Genomic DNA, 20,487 nt, shown 5'->3' with positions numbered 1-20,487 from the left:
TCGTTTTCATTTTTATTTCAATCTAAAAGATTAAAAATACAAGTACATCTTCTTTCTAAATTCTAAATAAGTGATCTTCTGTATACGCTATGTGATTATAAAATATAATGACTATGCCAAATTATTTGAATGGGAATATTCAGTTTTCCGGAGGTCAATGGAAAGACAACTATTGAAAATGATATATTCATTAACTTGCCTTTAGTCGCGAAACTTCTTTTCAATTGTGAACACATCTGTATATATCTCCCTTCAAGGGAAATACATGTATCATATTCTACATAGTAAGATCAAAACTTTATAGTGATTATTTTAATTCATAAATACACAACTGTACACCTTTCATAAAATAAAGTTTTGTCAGTTTTTATCTGCAAAAATGTGAATGTGGTATACCTATCGAGTTATCTGTCTTCAGTAGATAACTAATTTCTTAGAAATATAATACGATAGCTTTGATGTTTTTAAGTAGTTTACTCCGTTTCCAATATAATGGACTTTTATGCAACTGTCATACTAGAAAGAGATTTCGATAGATGTTTATTCTTTAGTTTTCTATGTTGTGTCATGTGTACTATTGTTTTTCTGTTTGTCTTTTTTATTTTTAGCCATGGCGTTGTCAGTTTGTTTTAGATTTATGAGTTTGACTGTCCCTTTGGTATCTTTCGTCCCTCTTCTATAAAACAAGGTTTAATACTCCATTTTCTACAAACGAAAATGCCTGTACCATTTCAGATATATGACAGTTGGTTACCATTCGTTTGATGTGTTTGAGCTTCTGATTTTTCTATTTTATAAAGGACGTTCGGTTTTAAACTTTCCTTGGAGTTCGGTCATTTTATTTTTACTTTTTGAACTTTTTTTTAAAAGGTGTTTGTTTTTGGTTTTGCTTTTTGTAGCGTTGTTTTATTTGTTTTTGTTGTGGAAAATATAATCGAAATCACATTATATTGCACAATTATTCACGGCGCTGCATATTTTGATCCAATTCAGTGCATTTATAGTTAGGTGTGATAAAACGTCACATAAAGAATATATCGATTTCCATTAGCAAAATTTGTCTTGATATGTTTCAACATTAACATAACAACCATATATCAATTATCTGAAAAATGTAAATTTTAAAATGTTTCCGATGTTTTTATTATCGCGATAACGGTAACGGAAACAGGTTTGTCAAAATTAAAAACTCGTATTCTAAATATTGATACTACTACTGTGTGCTGCATTTCCTGGTATCGGTATAACTAAACTCGGGTTTTTGTTCAATGTTTCACGAAAGAAATATCAAATGCACGCAACAAATTCTGGATTTACTGTTGATACAGTTTTTCCTGTTATGATTTCATTGATATATTTTGTATAATTAGTTATCAAAGGTATGATGATTATAATTAAGTACGCCAGACCCGCGTTTCGTCTACATAAGGCTCATCAGTGACGCAAGTATTTATAAAGCCAAACAAGTACGAAGTTGAGGAGCATTGAGGATCCAAAATGACGAAAAGTTGTGCCAAATACGGCTTAGGTAATCTATGCCAAGGATAAGAAAATCCTTAGTTTTTCGAAAAATTCAAACTTAATTTTGTAAACAGGGAAACGTCCACCAGCAGTGGCATCGACCCAGTGGTGTAAATAATTATCACACGTACAAGGATTATAATATAGTACGCCAGACGCTACACAGAACATATTGAAACTTATAATTATGTTGGTCAAGTTATCATCTCGAGAGTTGACCACTATATAATTTTACGAACGTTGAAAAGGGGTCTTTTTGTCCATGTTCTGCCAATGACATCGATAGATCAGTGAAGTTTAGTTTCAGTGCCACGAATGTGCTATTGGTAACGAAAATGCTACATCGTTCACAAACCTTAGTTATCTTCCTATTAGTAGAACAGTTCGGGTCGTTTAATGTTTAATGTCCTATGTTAATTGTGAAGACCATTTTGGGTGCAGTCTACATAGTGGTGTCTGGTCCTCAATTTATTATCAATAAATGACACCTCGGTACCAGAAAGGGGTAACTCACATAGTTGTAGCTATGGTGCCAAAAAGATGTAGGATGAAATAAGAATAATAAATGTAATACAAGGTATCATAAAATAATAAAAAAGTAAAATAACAAAAAAATATCTTACTCCGAGAAATTTTTTAAATCAAAAGCTTGTATCAAAGCTCAAACACATCAAACGAATGGATAACAACTGTCATATTCCTGACTTGGTATAGGGATTTTCTTATCTAGAAAATGGTGGATTAAACCTGGTTTTAAGACCAGCAAAACCTCCTACTTGTATGTCAATCTCATAACATATGCCTAATAAGAAGCTGCTGCATTAGACAAAATCTCGGTAATCCATTGAGAAAAATGAAACATATTTTTTATCGAGTTACAGTATGTATTATATTAATTTTTATACATAGCAAAATATCACTACCCTGTCTTGCTGAATCTAGAGCTATTGTTATTTTTTTTTAATTTTTAAACGGATATTTTAACCTATTCAATGATAATCTGCAATCTATAAAAAAACCCACAAACAGGCATGGGTCATTATACGATAACATGCATATCAATGAATGGTTATAATAGTGCATTCATTTGCATAGTTCATTGATCCTAATCATCATGAGGCTAATACAATCAGAACCCAAAACTATTACTTCCAAAATATATTTAAAAAGACGGAGACGGACTTGCATGTTTCGGTTGAAAATGTACATATGATTGGACAACATAAGCATTACTCTGTCAGTGCTAAAATTAGTTTTCAGTCTTAACATGCTTTAAGATTGCAATACTTGATTATACTTTTTCCTCTAGGGTCAAATGTTTACGAGAATTAACCAGACCTACTTAAAAACAGCTACGTTATTCAGTTCTGGTAAAAATTTGATATTCTTGTAAAGTGATCTCAAGTAATCTTATTATCCCCCAATATTCACCCTAGAACATTGAATTAATAATTGTTTTGGGTGTTATCTGACTACGAGTAACTCGGTCTTATGTCTCAGATGATTATTGACCGAATGCCATTGATAGCTATTTTCTAAAACAACGTTTTCGATAGTCAATACGCTTACTATGAATTTCCTATGTTGTAAATATTGCATTTGATAAAAGGTGATACTAAAGAATTTATTGAATATAAACTTCTAATGCTATTCATTCATAAACGATTGAATTGCCTTACTAGTTATTAATTAATTTCAATTAACTATAAAAGAAAACCACGTGTTCAATATGGAAGTGCCTGGGTAGACCGCTTGAGACTTACACGTGATTCATAAAATTCGATCTGTGTCTTTTTGATGCATACTTTTAATACAAGGGGTATTGAATTGGGAATTAATTAACAACATTTCAAGAGCACAAATGACTTTAAAATGTCAGATGAATAGACGTGACAATAGAAATTGTATTTCATATTCAAAGAATCCAGGCGATCAGGATATTATAGAGTTGGTAGAAACTCCTAAACTTTTTGTTCCGGTGACGGATAAAAAAAGACCACATTCGCCTACTGTTGATGTAGTTTTTAAAAATCAAAAGCAGCCAAAAGAGGACGCTACGGACGGAGTCAACTGGCAGGGATGTAGGTAGGATTAATTTTAGTACAAACTTTAGTAAAAGCTAGATTTATAGTAATTTTTCATAAGTGTAACTCTTCCAAACCTTCAAAATTCAAATTTCAATTTGAAGTAATTGTATTGGCTGCTGTAGAATATCACGTGTAGTCTTAAGATATTTGATTATTTTTTGTTTTTATATTTTAAATATCAAAATAGGCTTTACAAGTAACAGAAACATAAAGACGTATACAAACTACGTATCAAGGGACTTTCGTTTTCTATATATAATGTACAGGAAAATGTTTTTGACAATAGTTTTTATATCTTAAAAAAACAAACAAACGTTTAAGGTTAATTGGGAAACATCAAGTTAGACATTGCGTCACCAAACTGTTTAACATTATCTTCTATTTATTTGATTGAAGATGTTTTTAAAAAGGGAGAGATCCGTTTGCGCCAAAAATGTGTCCTTTTGCGCCACAACTTTTTTCTTAATGCTACGTTTGCGCCACCTGTTTTAAAATTACATGGTATCATTTGCGCCAAAAATAAAACATACGATTGCGCCAATTATAAGAAAAATGACTTCAAATTGTAACATTTTGAAAATAAAATTTGGCGCAAATGATACCCCTGAAAAACAGTAATTGGCGCAAAAGGACTGCTGCCTTTAAAAAGAAGGGTAACAACACATTTTGGAGACACTTATTATGTTTAAAGAATTTTCAGATTATTAGTATGTAAACTTTGAGTGTAAAAGTTATCATATTTTGACATGTCTCGTAAAGGCTTACTAATCTACATCAAAATTCTAGCATTTACTAAAGTTTGAATTATATGTTTTTAACACCGGATCGTCCTTAGCCATCACAGCTTTAAATCGATAGAAAGAAATGTCGAAACAAAAGATGTTGTAAATATGTGGGGAATGTATAATGCGTATGTCCTATATGCACTAGTTTTGATTTTAAAGCATTGACCTGTGTGTTATACAAAGCAGTATGTAAATATTCCAGAACAATTCTCAATGTACTCAGATTCTCTTTTGAATGTTTATGCATGTATATATTAGTAGGCAGAAAGTTTGTGTCATAATTCATCAACACTGTGTTGCCTTCCGTGTAAATACACGGTTATAGCCCATTGCTTGAATTATTAATCTTAATCTTGGAAGATAACAACATCATTATATGAATATATTTTATGATACAGGGCTGTTGACACTTACGTTATTTCCGGTTCAGATTTGTTAATTTTTCCCGCGTTTCTTAACGGATTTTTTGGAGAGTTATTTCACATGTCATTTATGATTATCCTTTTATCAATCACAAATTTTATTTCTTTTACTTATAATATTAGTATTTGGTGTGGTGTTCAGTAGCTCATTGGTGTTTATGAGTTAACATTTCGTACTTTGTCGACTTTTAAAATTTGAATAATGACTAAAGAGCTACCCAGGATAAGGAAATTTGAGAGACAAAAATTAAGTTTGAATTTTTTGTAGTGTACTATTTGGAAAGAAAATACATCCAGCCCAATGCAATACCATATTAAAACTCAATTAGGTATATAGATGTATTTGATGCAGCTAGCTATATACAGATATGTTCAACCAAATCATTTATGTGAGAAGATTCCTGCTTACTGTGTTTTATATGAAACACAATTGAGCTGTGTTTTACCCTATACCTGTCATCCGATATGTGCATGTTTGAATTGATTCCCCACGCTCGTGAATGTTCATTTTATACAGACTTCTTTCTCATGTGTACTCTTGACCCCAACGTATCTGACAGGGTTATGAGGTAAAAAGACTTTATTTTTTACTAATTGTACAACGGTCACCATAATGAATTGGTTAACCGATACGATTCTTCTGTGTCTGAGCCTACTTTTGACATATTTTACCTGGTCTTAGATTTAATCTTTTTTCGGTTGTATCCGTATTGGGAAATTTTGATTGAGTTGTATCAGGAAATTTTCCAACTGTTGGTTTGTCTGTGTTTCTATTGAATCAAGTTGTTGACAGGAGTTTTATCTAGTTAGTTTTAACGTGGATTGTAAATTATCTTCTGGCATAACTTACTGTTGTACCTTTGGCTGCTTCACTGTATGTTATGTGCACATATATGTCTTACGTTTTGAATATCATGGCAATAAGCACATTATTAGTCAAGACACAATTTAACTATAAGCACCTATTAAGTAAGATAAGATTTTTTTTCTTTAGAATGGAGAAAACGATCCCATTAAATGAAATCATACAAACAATTAGGAAAAAAAGAATATAGAAAAATTAAACTAACATAAGTAATGAAAAGAGAAAAAAGTGCCAAATAAATTAGTAATAGATAATGCTGAGCTTCTTCCATTAAAAAAGAGAATAAAATTGGTCAAAGAGTAAAGAAAAGATTGCTGTAAAATAAGAAAAAAATACGGAAATGATTAACCCCCATCCAAAGCCTGCATTAATACAACATGAACTACTTATTACTCATTTGATTTATTACTATGCAAACGACCTTATATTGATGAAAGCCTTTAATTTTACATGATTTAAGCAGTTTCACCTTGGATAACGTTTTATTCTTTTTTGTATTCTCTGATGTTAAGTATAAACCACCATAAAATATTCCGTAGTAAAACTGTTATTTTCCTTGGTAAATTAATTCCTGATGCTTTTACAAACCTTATTTTATATTTCTGTCTTACATTGTTTGGTTAACTTGCATAAAGCAAATGGACCCAATGGATTTTATCTGCTCTTAATGGATATGTCAGAATTTATTATCCAAAATCCGAAAAAATAGAAACAAAAATCGTTAATTACATAAGCGGCATACAGAAAGAAAATTCCTTAATTACATAAGTAACAACTCCATATTTACAACATCCGTTTGGGATGTAATTCCTTTGTGATTGATATTAAAAGCTACATTTATACATTCACACGTACAATTAATAGAATTGTACTGGCGTGAGTAGATAAGGATTGAAGTGGAAATGAAACCCCAAAGAGAATACCACAATTTTAAAGAGTAACTGATACTGATATAACCAAATATCCACGAAAACACCGATAAAACAAAATAGTTATGTTATCTTAACTCTTGTTCAAGTTTTTGTTAAAAAGATATTACACATTTTGAGTAGACCGTTGGTGAATGAAAAAAAAACATGAGTACGCAACTCTCTCAGATTAAGGAGAGGGTTCAGTGCGCCTAAAACATATTTAATCCCGTCACATTTTATTTGTATCGATCCTAAATCAAGATACTATAGTTCAGTAGTTGTCGCTGTCTTTGTCTTCCGTTTTATGTTTTGATAAACAATTGATCCTTAGGCAGATAAAGCAATATATGTTCGTGGGGCGTTGAGTTTTTTGTTTACACTCTTTCACTTTTTTTCATGTCAGTTCCTTTCATGGCTGACTATTCGGTATTGGATTAGAAATTTTATGAAGGCCATACGGTAACCTATAGTTGCCTTAATCTGCTTCATATTGACTTGGTTGAGTTGTTGTACTACTTGCTGCCATACCATATCTCCCTATTTCCTATCCGTACGATTCAGATATACCAATCTTTTTTTGGTGAAAAAAACTAACATCAATTGCCGTAAACATTTTGTTTAAAAATGGCAGATTTGAAGAGTATAGTTTTGTGCTAGGATTACAATGAAACATTTATATAAAAGTAAAGTTTTCAAATCAAGATTGATTCCTGTTGTCCAACATTATCTGTCGGCCATCGATTAACAACAAAAAAATAACGAAATTATATAAAAGAATTCACAATGGTCGTAAAACAAGATATCCTGAAATTTTTTTCCTGACAAATTATCTATCGACTTTACATCTAAACAAAAAATTTCGAGAAACCATATTAATCTAATGTTATCTATAAAAAAAAAATAAAATAGGAAAACATACCGCGCTATAAGGAAAATTCAAAACGGAAAGTCTTTTATCAAATGGCAAAATCAGACGCTCAAACACATCAAACAATTACATTTGACACAACTGTTTGACGCTGAATATTATTTGTTCACTTAGAAACGTTGATAAGTGTAACTAAAGGCAAAAGAATTATACAGCTGTTCGAAATTCATAAATCGATAGAGAAAAAACAAATCCGGGTTACAAACTAAAACAGGGAAACGTATCAAATATAAGAGAACTACGTCAAAACAGAAACACAACATCTAAATGCAACACACACAGAAACGAACTATTATATAACAATGGCCATTTCCCTGATTGGTACAGGGCATTTTAAGATAAAAATGGTGGGTTGAACCTGGTTTTGTGGCATGTCAAACCTCCCGCTTTCATGGCAATGTTAATAATAACATTACAATGACAATCTTACATGACAGGACTACAATACAAATAAATGAGACAAAATATGAAAAATAGCCAACAAATGTACCATATAAAGCGTACTATATTTTGCTTAAACCAATCTTTAGATGGTTGACATATGCTTGTACTATTCATGGTAACAACGAAAGGTGGCAACTAAAAATGACTCTTGTCTGCAGAGCTAGTTTAGTGTGTCTGGATCACGTTACATGGTGATGTATAAATCATGTATTTGGCGTGAATTCGATATCCATAAAAACTGATACCCCACATACAAATATGCTTTATTTGCATAAACATCAATTATTTGTGTCTGTGCTTACGTAAAACATATCAGTTTTGAGGTTGATGTTGCAATTATTTTGACAAATGTACTTTGTGATATGGTAACCACGAATTACACCAAAGGTCATTTTACTATATCAAGTTATCATATAATTATGTAAACACGTTTTGCAAGAAGGTTGGGAACGAATGTATATCTTGATGTACTCTTAAAATATACAACAAGTTTTTTTGATAATTTGACAGTAGAAGATACAGCATAATAAAGGCAGTAGTAGTAGTATACCGAAACACAAAAGTCATTAATCGATTGAGAGAAAAATAAATACAACAGTAGTATACCGCTGTTCAAAATTCATAAATCGAATGAGCAAAAACCAAATCTGGATTACACACTTTTTCCGGGCTACAAACAAAAACACTGTTAATGCAAGTTAGTATTTTAAAACTATAAAGCAGTATACAACGGTACTGATAGTATTATAATAAGCAATTATATTACAACAAAAATGGGCAGATTAATCAATTTCAAACCAACAAATAAACAAAAAAATCAAAAAGACATTCTTTTCATTAAAAAAACATTGCTTGAAAAAAATCGTGTAAGGTCAAATTGTAAACTCTTAAACTATAATTATGATGCTAACTTTGTCAATAGTTATTTCACTATAGAATGAAAACGGTGTACATATGTCACATCAATTATTTAATTCTACTTCTTAGAAAGTGGTTTTCGAAGTGATTATTTTCAAAATGCACACGATGCAATCTAATACTTTCCATGACAACAAATAAACTTGTCAGCGTCAGAAAAACACTTGATCAGGATATGAAAGGCGTTTGATGACTTATGAACAGCGCCATCTGTAAATATTGGAAAGCACTACAACATCTGGGCTCGTAATAGCGTGTCAATCAAATGAAACCCTATTACGTTTGTTAAAAGTTGAAACGTCTGGGTAAAGCTATTTATAGAATATTACACAAGATTATTGGGTGTTAAAATTTTATCGATAGTGATTATCTTTCAAATGATAACTAATTATATCTGCACCTAAATCATGTAAATAGAATACTTTGAGTATTACAAAAATAAAAAAAGTATTATTAACCATCTCGATACTATTTAGAATCTGATGCAATCACAACGATATTTAAAAAAATGTACACCAAAACGTTCTGATTGGGTAATACCATACGAAACAATACTTGTGGATTTTTGTTTTGGTAAACAAGCAATGAAATTATTCACTCTACTTTTGTAACTGCATTGTTAATTCATATATGTGCAAATGATATCCAAATTTTTCAAATTTTCAAAAAAAATGGAAAGAGGGGTATATTTCTCAATGAGGCAAAAATACAGTAAAAAGGGGAAACGTGAAAGTAACCATAACGAAAAATTAAAAACCCATCTAATGACTAAACCGGTAGCATCAACCCAACACAAGAATACATGAAATTCATTGCTAGTTTTCTGTATACAGTATTTATTGTTATATAGTCTTTCGGTTAGACATGTGACATGAAGCTTACTGTGTATGACTACGTTATATATTTTTGACAATTGTATGAATATTTATAAGATACAATACCTTGTATGTATAACACCTCGGACTATTCTTCTAAGTTAGCAAGGGGCATCGGTGACCGAGTGGTCTAAGGAGTAACTACTGTAATCACTCGCCAGTCAACACTGATGTTATGAGTTCGAACTCTGCTCGTGTCGGTGCACTCGATTATAATCTTAAATGACTAGGATTTTCAGTTTCAATTCGAAGGTTGGTGATTTTCCCCGGGCACACCCTGCTTCCTCTATCAATATAGAAAAAATAACCGCCACTAAATAGCCCAAACGTGTTGCTTAAATGTGGCGTTAATACACCAAAATTAAAACATTAATTTAAGTCAGTACAACAGTCCTACAAAACACTAATTCATCATTGGACTCTGGTTAGCTACTTCGTTAACGACACCTTCAGGTTTGCTGAATTACAAAAATGATCAGTTTTATTATAAATGACGTGATTGGTCTATAAACTTACAATAAAAAAGCTAAACATTAGAACTTAATTAATGAGATTAACTTTTTTCTTGAAAACATACAATTAAGTAAATAAATTATTTAAGAAAATGGTATGTAAGTGTTGAATTCTTATATGCATTTTATTGTTTGAACCTAGACCAACAATCAAGACATACTTTTTGTGGTGATTTTTGTTTTTATTATTGTCATAAATTCTGATTACCGGAACATGAAACAAGGGGAGACCATCTAATCACTATAAATAATGACACGCCAGGCGGGAATAGACGTGAAAATTCAATTGTTTTCTAATTTGTATTTCTTCGCATGAATTATTAAACAGTGATAAAATTGCGAAAATTAACCGTTTTATCTCCTAGCCATAATTGTTTTTAGCTCAGTCTGTAAATTTCACAGCTCATGGGTTTCACACACTGTCATGGCATATAACTTGTTTTTATAGTAGTTTATCAAGGTTAAAGATGCTGGGTATGTGTTTTTGTGTCAAGTATAACACTGATAAATGGCGGGAAAGGATGCAAACAAGTGAAAGTAACAAAAGATGGTAACAAAAGTGTATTTCATTCATCGACGATTTCAGTCTAGACTTTCTTCTGGTACAATATTCATCCGAAATCCCAATATCTAAAATTAAACCGAAATAGATGCAAAAGATACTTTTTCTGTTAACCAAAATTTTAATAATTGCATTGTCTTATGCTAAACCTTATATTGTTAGTGCTCGTCATAACAACCAAAAAAGTCCACACATTTATCAATCCGTTGCACGCCTTCACTGAGTATCAATTCCTACACAGCCGAAATAGTTCTATAAATGTTTATGATGTTTATTGGCAGTGCATGCCATTTATACAAACTATAAAAAAATAAATGGTATTGTATTGTGTCTGTTAATATTATGTTTACTCGAATTCTGCCTTTTATTCACAATATTCACATCTGATAGAAAAAAGTATCTCTAAGTATGATGAAGAGGTACTCGATTTTGTAGGTTAAAATATATAACAAGGAAGCCTTAAACAGAGCAGTTATCATATTCACTTTATCTCAAGAAAATGTGACATTTTATTTAGAATACCTATATCATTTTGTGAACATATATAAAGAGATTATCCTATTTATCATTATATGTACAAAAAGAAGCCAAAAACTACAGTCGGCATTTGATTGGAAACATCTACTAGCTAAGGTCGGGTTCCTGTATTGAAAACTTCTTGTAGACCAGTTTACATGTTAAAAGGATCCCCTCCCTCTTCTGAAAAAAACCAACAAAACAGAAATCTTAAAAAATTAAGTGTCAGAAATAAGGAGTTGATAGTGTTTCCCTTGAAGAACTGAAAAAAATACATCTAAAACATGATAAAATAAGGTACAAATACATATATATTATGTATGTGTATGTCCCAAGTCAGGAGCCTATAATTCAGGGGTTGTTGTTTGTTTTTGTGTTACGTATTGTGTTTAGTACATAAATAAGGCCGCTAGTTTTCACTTTTGAATAGTTTTACATTAGTCGTTTCCATTTGTTGTCCATTCGTTTGATGTGTTTTATCATTTGATTTTGCCATTTGAATAGGGACTTTCCGTTTTGAATTTTCCTCGGAGTTCAGTATTTTTGTGATTTTATTTTTTTTTCGAGGCAGTTTTTTTTTAATAGACTATGCGATATGAGCTCTGCTAATTGTTAAAGGCCGAACGGTGACCAATATTTGTTAATTTATATGTCCCGTAAAAACTTGTCTCATTGCTGATCATATCACATCTTTTTTTTATATATATATATATAATAAAAATACAGTTGTGTTCTCATTGTGACTGATTTGCCAATTACTATTACTTGATTGACAATTGTACATGCTGTTGATAACTCCCTCGTGCAATTATTAGTGGTGAAGCAGAACATTCGCACCTGGTACGTTTAAAAATTCATATCTATGGCATTTAATCGAAATATATTTCAAACAAACATGCAATTTTAAACATCCGTTACATTGTATATATAAAAGAAGATGTGGTATGATTGCCATTGTGACAACTCTCCACAAGAGACCAAAATGACACAGAAATTAACAACTATATGTCTTCGTACTGGCCTTAACAATGAGCAAAGCCCATACCGCATAGTCAGCTAAAAAAGGCCCCAAAATTCATCAATATGATATCTCAACTGTTTCCAGAAAGAAGAATTTGGTAGTCATGTGATGACCGTGAGGTCTTTTATATTTTCAGTTTTTAAGTATTACAGCTTTAGACTCGGGACCACTTAGAGTTTGATATTACATAGAGTAAATATTTATTTACTGTGTGTATTCCTGTAAGTTAATTTATTTTGCATTGATGAGAGGTATTTGGGAGGGTTGAGGTCTCATGAAACATGATTTTACTCCGTCGAATGTTTGCGCCTGTCCATGTTCAGAGCCTTTGGCCTTCTTTAGTCTTGTGTGTTTATTAATTTTAATACAGCTATATGGTTTGGAGTTTAGTGTGACGTCCATTTTCACTGACTTTGTACACATTTTGTGTAGGGGGCTTTCTTATTCTTCCTATAGAATTTTATTGTTTGTACGTTTTTTCTGCCAGTTTTTTTGTATTCTCAAAATGCGAGATGTTACTGCATTTTTAGTAGTAATGAGCAACTTGACAGTAAGTGTCGCTAATAAACCATGGGTTTTTATGTGCAATTCGTGTTCCTCAATCTTTGAACTTTCAGTACCACGTATATCAAAGATTCAAAGGTAGACTACAAGAACTATACCCTTTATTGAGTATACCTATTATATAAACTATTCTTGAAACATTGTGTTTCAAAAATACACCTAAGGCTTTAATGAGGAATTTAATTGCGTTCCTGAATCTTTTAACTTTCAGTACTATGTATATTAAAGATTTGAATATAGACTGCAAGAACTCTTTTATGAAATTAGTAAACATATGTATATAACATTCTTGAAACTTTGTGTTTACTATTCGGAACATTTCGGTTTATGACTCGTGCTCTTTCTCGACAAACAGACGACAGTGTAATGGAGCAAAAGAGTTATCTTTTGTATAAATAATAAATTCTGTTCATCAAAAATCATTAAATGTCCGTATAATTATTTTACCGCAACAGATAAGACTGGAAAATAGTGTATTGATATTTAATCTGTATGTAATTGGGTCTTATCAGTCCGATGAAATATAGTTCTCACATCAATAATTAACCAGAAGCAATTTTCTAATCTTTAAGCACAAAGAGGCGCTGAAGGGTAAATTTCCCTTGTTATTTTTGTTCAAACTTGGTGCATTAAGAACTCAATTACATAGTTACAACTACAAACACCAGAAAATAATATTATACGTCGGTTGTTTGTTTAATTCTTTTTTTCTTCAGTCGGCAGTTCAGGATATACATGACTCGTGCTCTGTCCCGACATACAATTCAGGATATATTTCATTATTAGTCTAGGTGCTACATACAATTAAATGCTTAGATTGTTTCATCTGTCTTTGAAAGGTGATTATATGGGTTTGTTGGTTTCTGATAAGTTATAACTTACCCAACCATGTCAACGTCTGTCCTTCAATCAAGTAACAAGATTTCATTCCAATTTTATGATTTTCTTCTTAATAAATTTGCCATTTTTCTTACTAAGACGATAAAGTGGAACGAGATTTCTCTTATAAAGTTATGTTCATTTGACAGTTTTTGATGAAGTCTAATGACCAGAAGTTTGTCTTTGTTAATTAACCATGACTTTGCAATGTACAGACAGGATGTTCTAATAATGTAACGGGACTTTCATTGTAAAATGCTGAGACTGTTTAAAAACTTTTGAATAAAGGATTAAAATTGAAAAGATTATCTTCATGTAGTTGTTTTGTTAGTGTTTTGTCCGTGTAATTTTTTTCAAAAATGAAAGAGCTAAGCCGTCAACGCCATCATGCATCATCTGGGCACACTTCCGGTCACGGTATCCAGGGACACAATTCGGGACACATGCACAGTTTGTGGTAAGTCCATTTTAAACAACAATGAAAAAACCGCTGTTATCTCTAATTCCATTTATACATATATATGTTTAGCGCAGTCTTTGATTATGTTAACTAGAATATTCGACTGGTACGTAATTAAACCGAACATGTCCTATTCCGAAACGTGACATTATGACCGAATGTGTATTCGCATGGCTGGTGATGCATGAATGCATAGCAGGAGACGCTTAAACTGTTGACTCGCGTATTTTCGCTCTTTTTTGAGTTTATGCGATTCCCTTAAGCTTGCATGTAACCTTAAATTGTATTTCCTAAATATATTGTTTAAAAATGAACATTGGTAAACTACCATTGTATGAAAATATTCATATCATTTTGGTATCGAGTACTGCTGTATACGTTGTTTTATTGGATCTGTGTGTTTTTCATTCGTTCACTTATTTATCTTTTTAACAAACACACACGTTGAAGATGTATAAAAATACGAAACTGTTTTTAAATATCATTCTGCTAGTTTTGACTAAAATCTCGACTTTATTTGAAGAAGAAAAAGATATATTTAAGAGCTGACATCAGGAAAGGAAAACTATTTAAACAAAACAGATAAAAAGCAAGCAAACAGTTTAGTATTAATATGGAAAGATAAGATGTCGTCGTCGCCGCGCTCTTTAAAATTTATGTTGCGTTAAGGCTCTTTAGATTTGTAAGATGAAAAGTAAATTAATAGTAAATTAATAGTATAAACTAGACTTTGCATTATTTTCAAATCATTCAAGATACATGAACAAAGATGAAATCGTTACAAATATAAACGTTGTTGAGTTTCTATTACAAAAAAAAACTTAGATACAATTTGATACTATGTCTCAGAATTTTTTTTATGATATATATTTATATATTTCACTATATAACGACCAAGTTAATACGTTTGTACGTCATACATTAAGTATAATATAATTCCAAAACCAATGCAATATCTTGAGTATGCAATATAGCTTTCATTTTCCATTTCCATACATTATGTAAGAATAAGCCTTTCTTGTGTCTTTATGGTCTGCAATTAAACTGATTCTATATATTTTTTAGTATATGACATGATGATGGAAAAAAGATAAGGATGCTAATAGAGACAATAAATCTTAAGAGACACTTGGTCTATTTTCTAAGAACAATGTCTTTTGCATTTTCCAGTATTTTACGATTGTCGGTAGCTTCGAATTGTTTCAGTTATGTTCAGACCTAATTTTGTGGGATTGTTTGCATTGTTTGAAGGAAGTCAAATGTCTTGAAATTTTTTATTCAGTGTATTTGTTTCTTTCAAATGACATCTATGAATTCTTACGTTTATGACGTATGAAACAGATGAATGCCTTAGACAAAGTAAAATAAAAAGTTTTCATGCTTCTTTTTCTATTTTTATCGGCTTAAAAGCTCTTAAAATTGTGGTCGGGAATCAGTTTTCTACACATTTGAGCCGTAATAATCAGGTTTTCCTTTAAATTTAACAAGAATATATAATTTGAGTTTCGTCCTATTGTTGTCATGAATAATTATGTTTGTGTTCTGGACTATGAAGGTATTTGGACCATTCGCGTATTGTCATGACCATTAATATACATACCTCTTTTTGGTATTTCTGGTTACTGGAAATTAACCTGTAACGTGTTTACGTTATTTACCGGGACTGTACAGTTGGAAAGCAGGTCACGGTTTGACCCCAAGTTTATCAGCAACAATAGAGTCACGTGACCGTGAAAATTCAGTAAAAAAACGGATGAGACAAACCTCATTTTAACTCACTGAATACTATTGTCGTAATAAAAACTTATTGACCTAACTAATCTTGAGTATTCATAGTTTATTCTCGTCAAAGCTCACACATCAAATCAAAGTCCTTTATTCTTTATTTTATCTGCAAACTTGGAGTTTGGGTGGAAGTTGTCAAGTCTCCTGAACGAAAAATCTAAATATTTACGAGGAAACTAAAAATGATGGGCTGAATTTAAATTTAATAAAGCATCTCATTAAGACAAACACTCGATATGAATATCTCGGCAATAGAATGTTGGATACGTAAACGTCAAATTGATTTCAAACCGAAGCGGTGGTTTTTATGCCGATTTGTGCAAGTGGTTATCTCCCCTTAATATCACCAGTCAAAAATAAAAACCCAGAAAAATGCATAAAAATTAAAAAAGGAGTTCACTTTACAAAAATTAGAAAGAAAATAAACGAAACTCGATTTATAACTATGTTATGATAATATAAAGAAGAGATAATTCCCCCTATTTTTCAGAGAAGGACTAATTAAATGTAGATTAAAAGACAAAATATTACTGCAGTAAAAAAAAAGTAATTCAGAAATGTGGATAACGACACCTTCATGTAAAATTAAAAACCTAGCTATATTGAAAGAAATTAGATCTGGCGGATGAAATATACTACATGCAGAATTTTTTTAAACACTTCTGATTATATTTAATGCAATAAAACATAGTTTATACAATTTCAATAATCTTTCTGAAAATTGATATAATTATTAAATAAATAGTACTGATCATATAAAGTGTGACCAAAAGTCTCAACAAATTTATTCAAATTAAGAGAGCCTTTAAACTCAAGCCTATGTTTCTTAGTTGAACAGTAACATACAAAAAAGGGATTATAAGTTTTATACCAAAAATATTGACAGAAATTCTGTAAAAAAAATATATGCTTTAAATTATAAGTGAAAGTGACACAATTTTGAATTTCAGAATCATTATTATTGAAAACTTAAACTATTAGATTAGCTTGCACAGTAGCCCTTTGTCTTATTTCTCAGGGTATTTTATAGATTATGAAAGTAAACTTTTTGGAAAAAATGGGGCTTCTTCTCTTGAACAGGTTGCTGTATCAGCTTCTTTAAATAATTACATATTTATAAACAAAGTACTTTACCTGAATACTAGTAATAGGAAATGAAATGAAACTGGTGGGACAAATTTTGTGCATTTTACTTCAATAATGATCAAAGATGCTTAAATTTGACAAGAATTTGCCATTTGAATAAATTCAATTTTGTAAGAACACATCTCTATGAATAAACTTCTTGTTTGGCTGACTTGGCTTGATAAAATGGTTTTTGCTCTTATTACTATAAAATTGAGAATGGAAATATAGCTTACTAAGTAAAGAGATAATAATATAAGCAAGATTTTATTAACTGACCTTCATTTTCTTTTTTCATGTTTTTTTCCTACAGAATTTATTTTGTAATGCATTTTCTATTGCTATTTTTGTGCTTTTGTCCATCCATACAGTAGGCTATCAATAGTTTGTCAGATCTGTCAGAATTTTCCAAGACGTTTAGCTTTAAACGCAATAAAGAAGATCTTTGTTTGTTGTTTTACTTTTCCAATGTGTTGTTTCACTTTTCCAATGTGTAAATTTTTACTATGCACATGACCCTGACACATATTTTGTTATAAACGTTACATGACGTATGTTGAAAAAAGAAAACAATGTCACCGTCAATTTGTGTAGGGGATCAAAAGGGGTTTTAGTTACTTTAAAATACAAGTATCGTATGAAATTGTGAATATCCACAACTTTTAATCAAAATTTCATTCATGTCTTTAATAAAATCAGTATTTTAGAGCACTTTGAAACAAGTTCAATGAAAAGAAGCAAAACTTCACTGTTTTGAAGTAGAAACGTAGCTAAAACCAGATAAAAATTGACATGGCTGGTGGTCACTAAAATTGATGTATAAAAGTAAAAAATGATGGCTTCAAAACAGTGTATAAATATGAAATAGGTTTCCCGGTTTCATTTATGATTATAACCGTTCTTTTCTGTATTTGGATACGCAAACGTCAAATTAGGAAAAATCGATTTTTTTGGCGAACAAAAAAGATGGCTATTTTTTTTTAGAACTGACAGGATAAAGGAATAGCAATAACAAGCTATTTTTTGTAATGTTTGTATGTCGTAAAGAAATTATATTGGTTACAAAACCTACAAATTTTAAAATTTAATTGTAATAAAAGCATGACAAGTTGCAAAAAATACTTTAAACGTCAATCTTTTAGCCGATTGATTTGGCGGACTTTTTGACGTTACGGACGACTGTAGCGCCACCTAATTAATTCCCCCTGCTATTGTTGCTGATAAAGCTTGACGACAACGGACGTTTCCAAGGACTTGCTTTCCAACTGTGTATACTTACCTTATGCTGTCGGCGGCGAACAGTTAGTTTCGTCTGTCTTATATACATGTGGTTGTTTGATGACAGTAAAATAAAAGTGAAATTAGTAAGAGCGTGACTTCAATCTTTTAGTCCCCCAGACAACAAAGGCCCACGACACCATCTGCGTATATACTCGACGTATTGTCAGACCATACCCGTTAGTCCGGGTCATCTTAAGGGCATACGATACAGTTACAGTGGAGGTTATGACGTTGCTAACGTAAAATGTTATTTTCGCGACGTCAAACTACGACAAATCGGAAAAAGATGCATTTTTCGACTGATTTTTATCATTCAAACTGATTTAATTTGAAAACGAGTGCATGGACTCCTATTTTTTAAAACGACATTTTGTTTCATTTTGTAGGGAGATTATGTGGACCAAATTTTATAAAACTTCAAATAGTGCAATGTTTTAAATTTTGATAAATATACAGCAAAAAATTACGTTTTTTTTCTCAATTCATGACCATTTGATAAATATGAGTTATTTGCATAAATTTTAAGGGTACTTGTAAAATACAGAAATTACAAATTATATAACAGAAAATAATTTGTGTTTATCTTTTAAAACAAAAACTTAATTGGCTTTTTTTTTGAAAGAGAAAATACGGCCACAAATCCGAATTTTGAGCAAATACACAAAATTTCGACCTCATTTAACTCAAAAAGTAGCACATGAAGGTATAATTTTTATTACATATTTGATTTAATCGGGCAAAAAATAGCCTATATGGAAATTTTCATCAAACTGTAAATACGGGATCAAAACTGTATCGTATGCCCTTAAAAAGGTGTTACATAAATATAGAGTGACAAAAAACTAAATCTTGATTTATTTAATCACATTGTAGCCATTGTTACATCAATAATTCAGTAAAGTGAAAATTAAATAATTGTAAATATTAATTTCTTTTTTTTTTTACATGGTCATTTAGGATTATCGATTTATCCTTACGTAAAGCTATCTATTGACTTTAAAAAATGACCTCAAGAAATATCTAAATGAACTGTTAAACAATATGTAAATCGCTGAACCCCCAGACATTTTGGTAAATTATACCCTCTTTCTTTTCTTTTTCTAAAATTTCTTTTGGTGTTTTAATTTGTTTTTATAATACTATAATTCCTTAAATATTTCTTATAGTTTTTAGTATTTTCATGTGTATTATCATGTATCTATTCATACGATCGTGCAATAACAGTAAGACAGAAGGAATAGGACATAGAAAACAGCAATTTAATAAAAATATAAGGAAATTGTGTTTTAGATGATAATTCAAAACTTAAGAAGACAGGAAAAGAACCATTCCCCTAGCACATAGGGTTTCATAAATATCGGCAGTATAAAGGTTATTCTAAATGGACTTCTCAGCGAATGAAAGGTAATATCTACACCAATATTCAGACATCATGTAAAAGATAAAAGAATTCAGATAGCAATTTTTGCTGTTTTTGTTCTGATAATGAGTTCCTGTAAAATGTTATTCGAAAAATACCTATATGATCAAAATACTCATGTGGTCGCGGGCCTGTTAATAATCCAACGAGTGTTAATTAATACTCATATGGTTCGACTATACGCGTATGGTTAAACATATGAGTATATGCATATGGTCATGACCATACGCGAATGGCCCAAATACGATCCGGAACATTTACACTACTTTATATCTTGACTATATGTTAACAAAATTACAACTCAGACATGTCAGAAATAAATATAAAAAAGTGTAAACAGAAGTTAAAAATGAGCTTCTTTATTAAATCACAAGTATTTTAAAATTATTTGATATATTCTGAGAAAACTTCAGTCGCTTACCTAATAGGTAATTAACTTGAAACTAGCAGCTATTAAATATCCAGACATATTGTGGATTGAAATTTTTTTACACCGAACCAAAGGTTGAATGGGAACAGTGATACATTCATCAACGCCATTTAAGTACAAAGTAAGAAAAGATATTAAAAATTCAGAAGCGTGACCTAATTCGTTTGTTTCCTTTG

This window comes from Mytilus galloprovincialis, chromosome 14 (genome assembly GCF_965363235.1).
Source record: "Mytilus galloprovincialis chromosome 14, xbMytGall1.hap1.1, whole genome shotgun sequence".
Classification (NCBI taxonomy): domain Eukaryota; kingdom Metazoa; phylum Mollusca; class Bivalvia; order Mytilida; family Mytilidae; genus Mytilus; species Mytilus galloprovincialis.
This window is presented reverse-complemented; position numbering follows the sequence as displayed.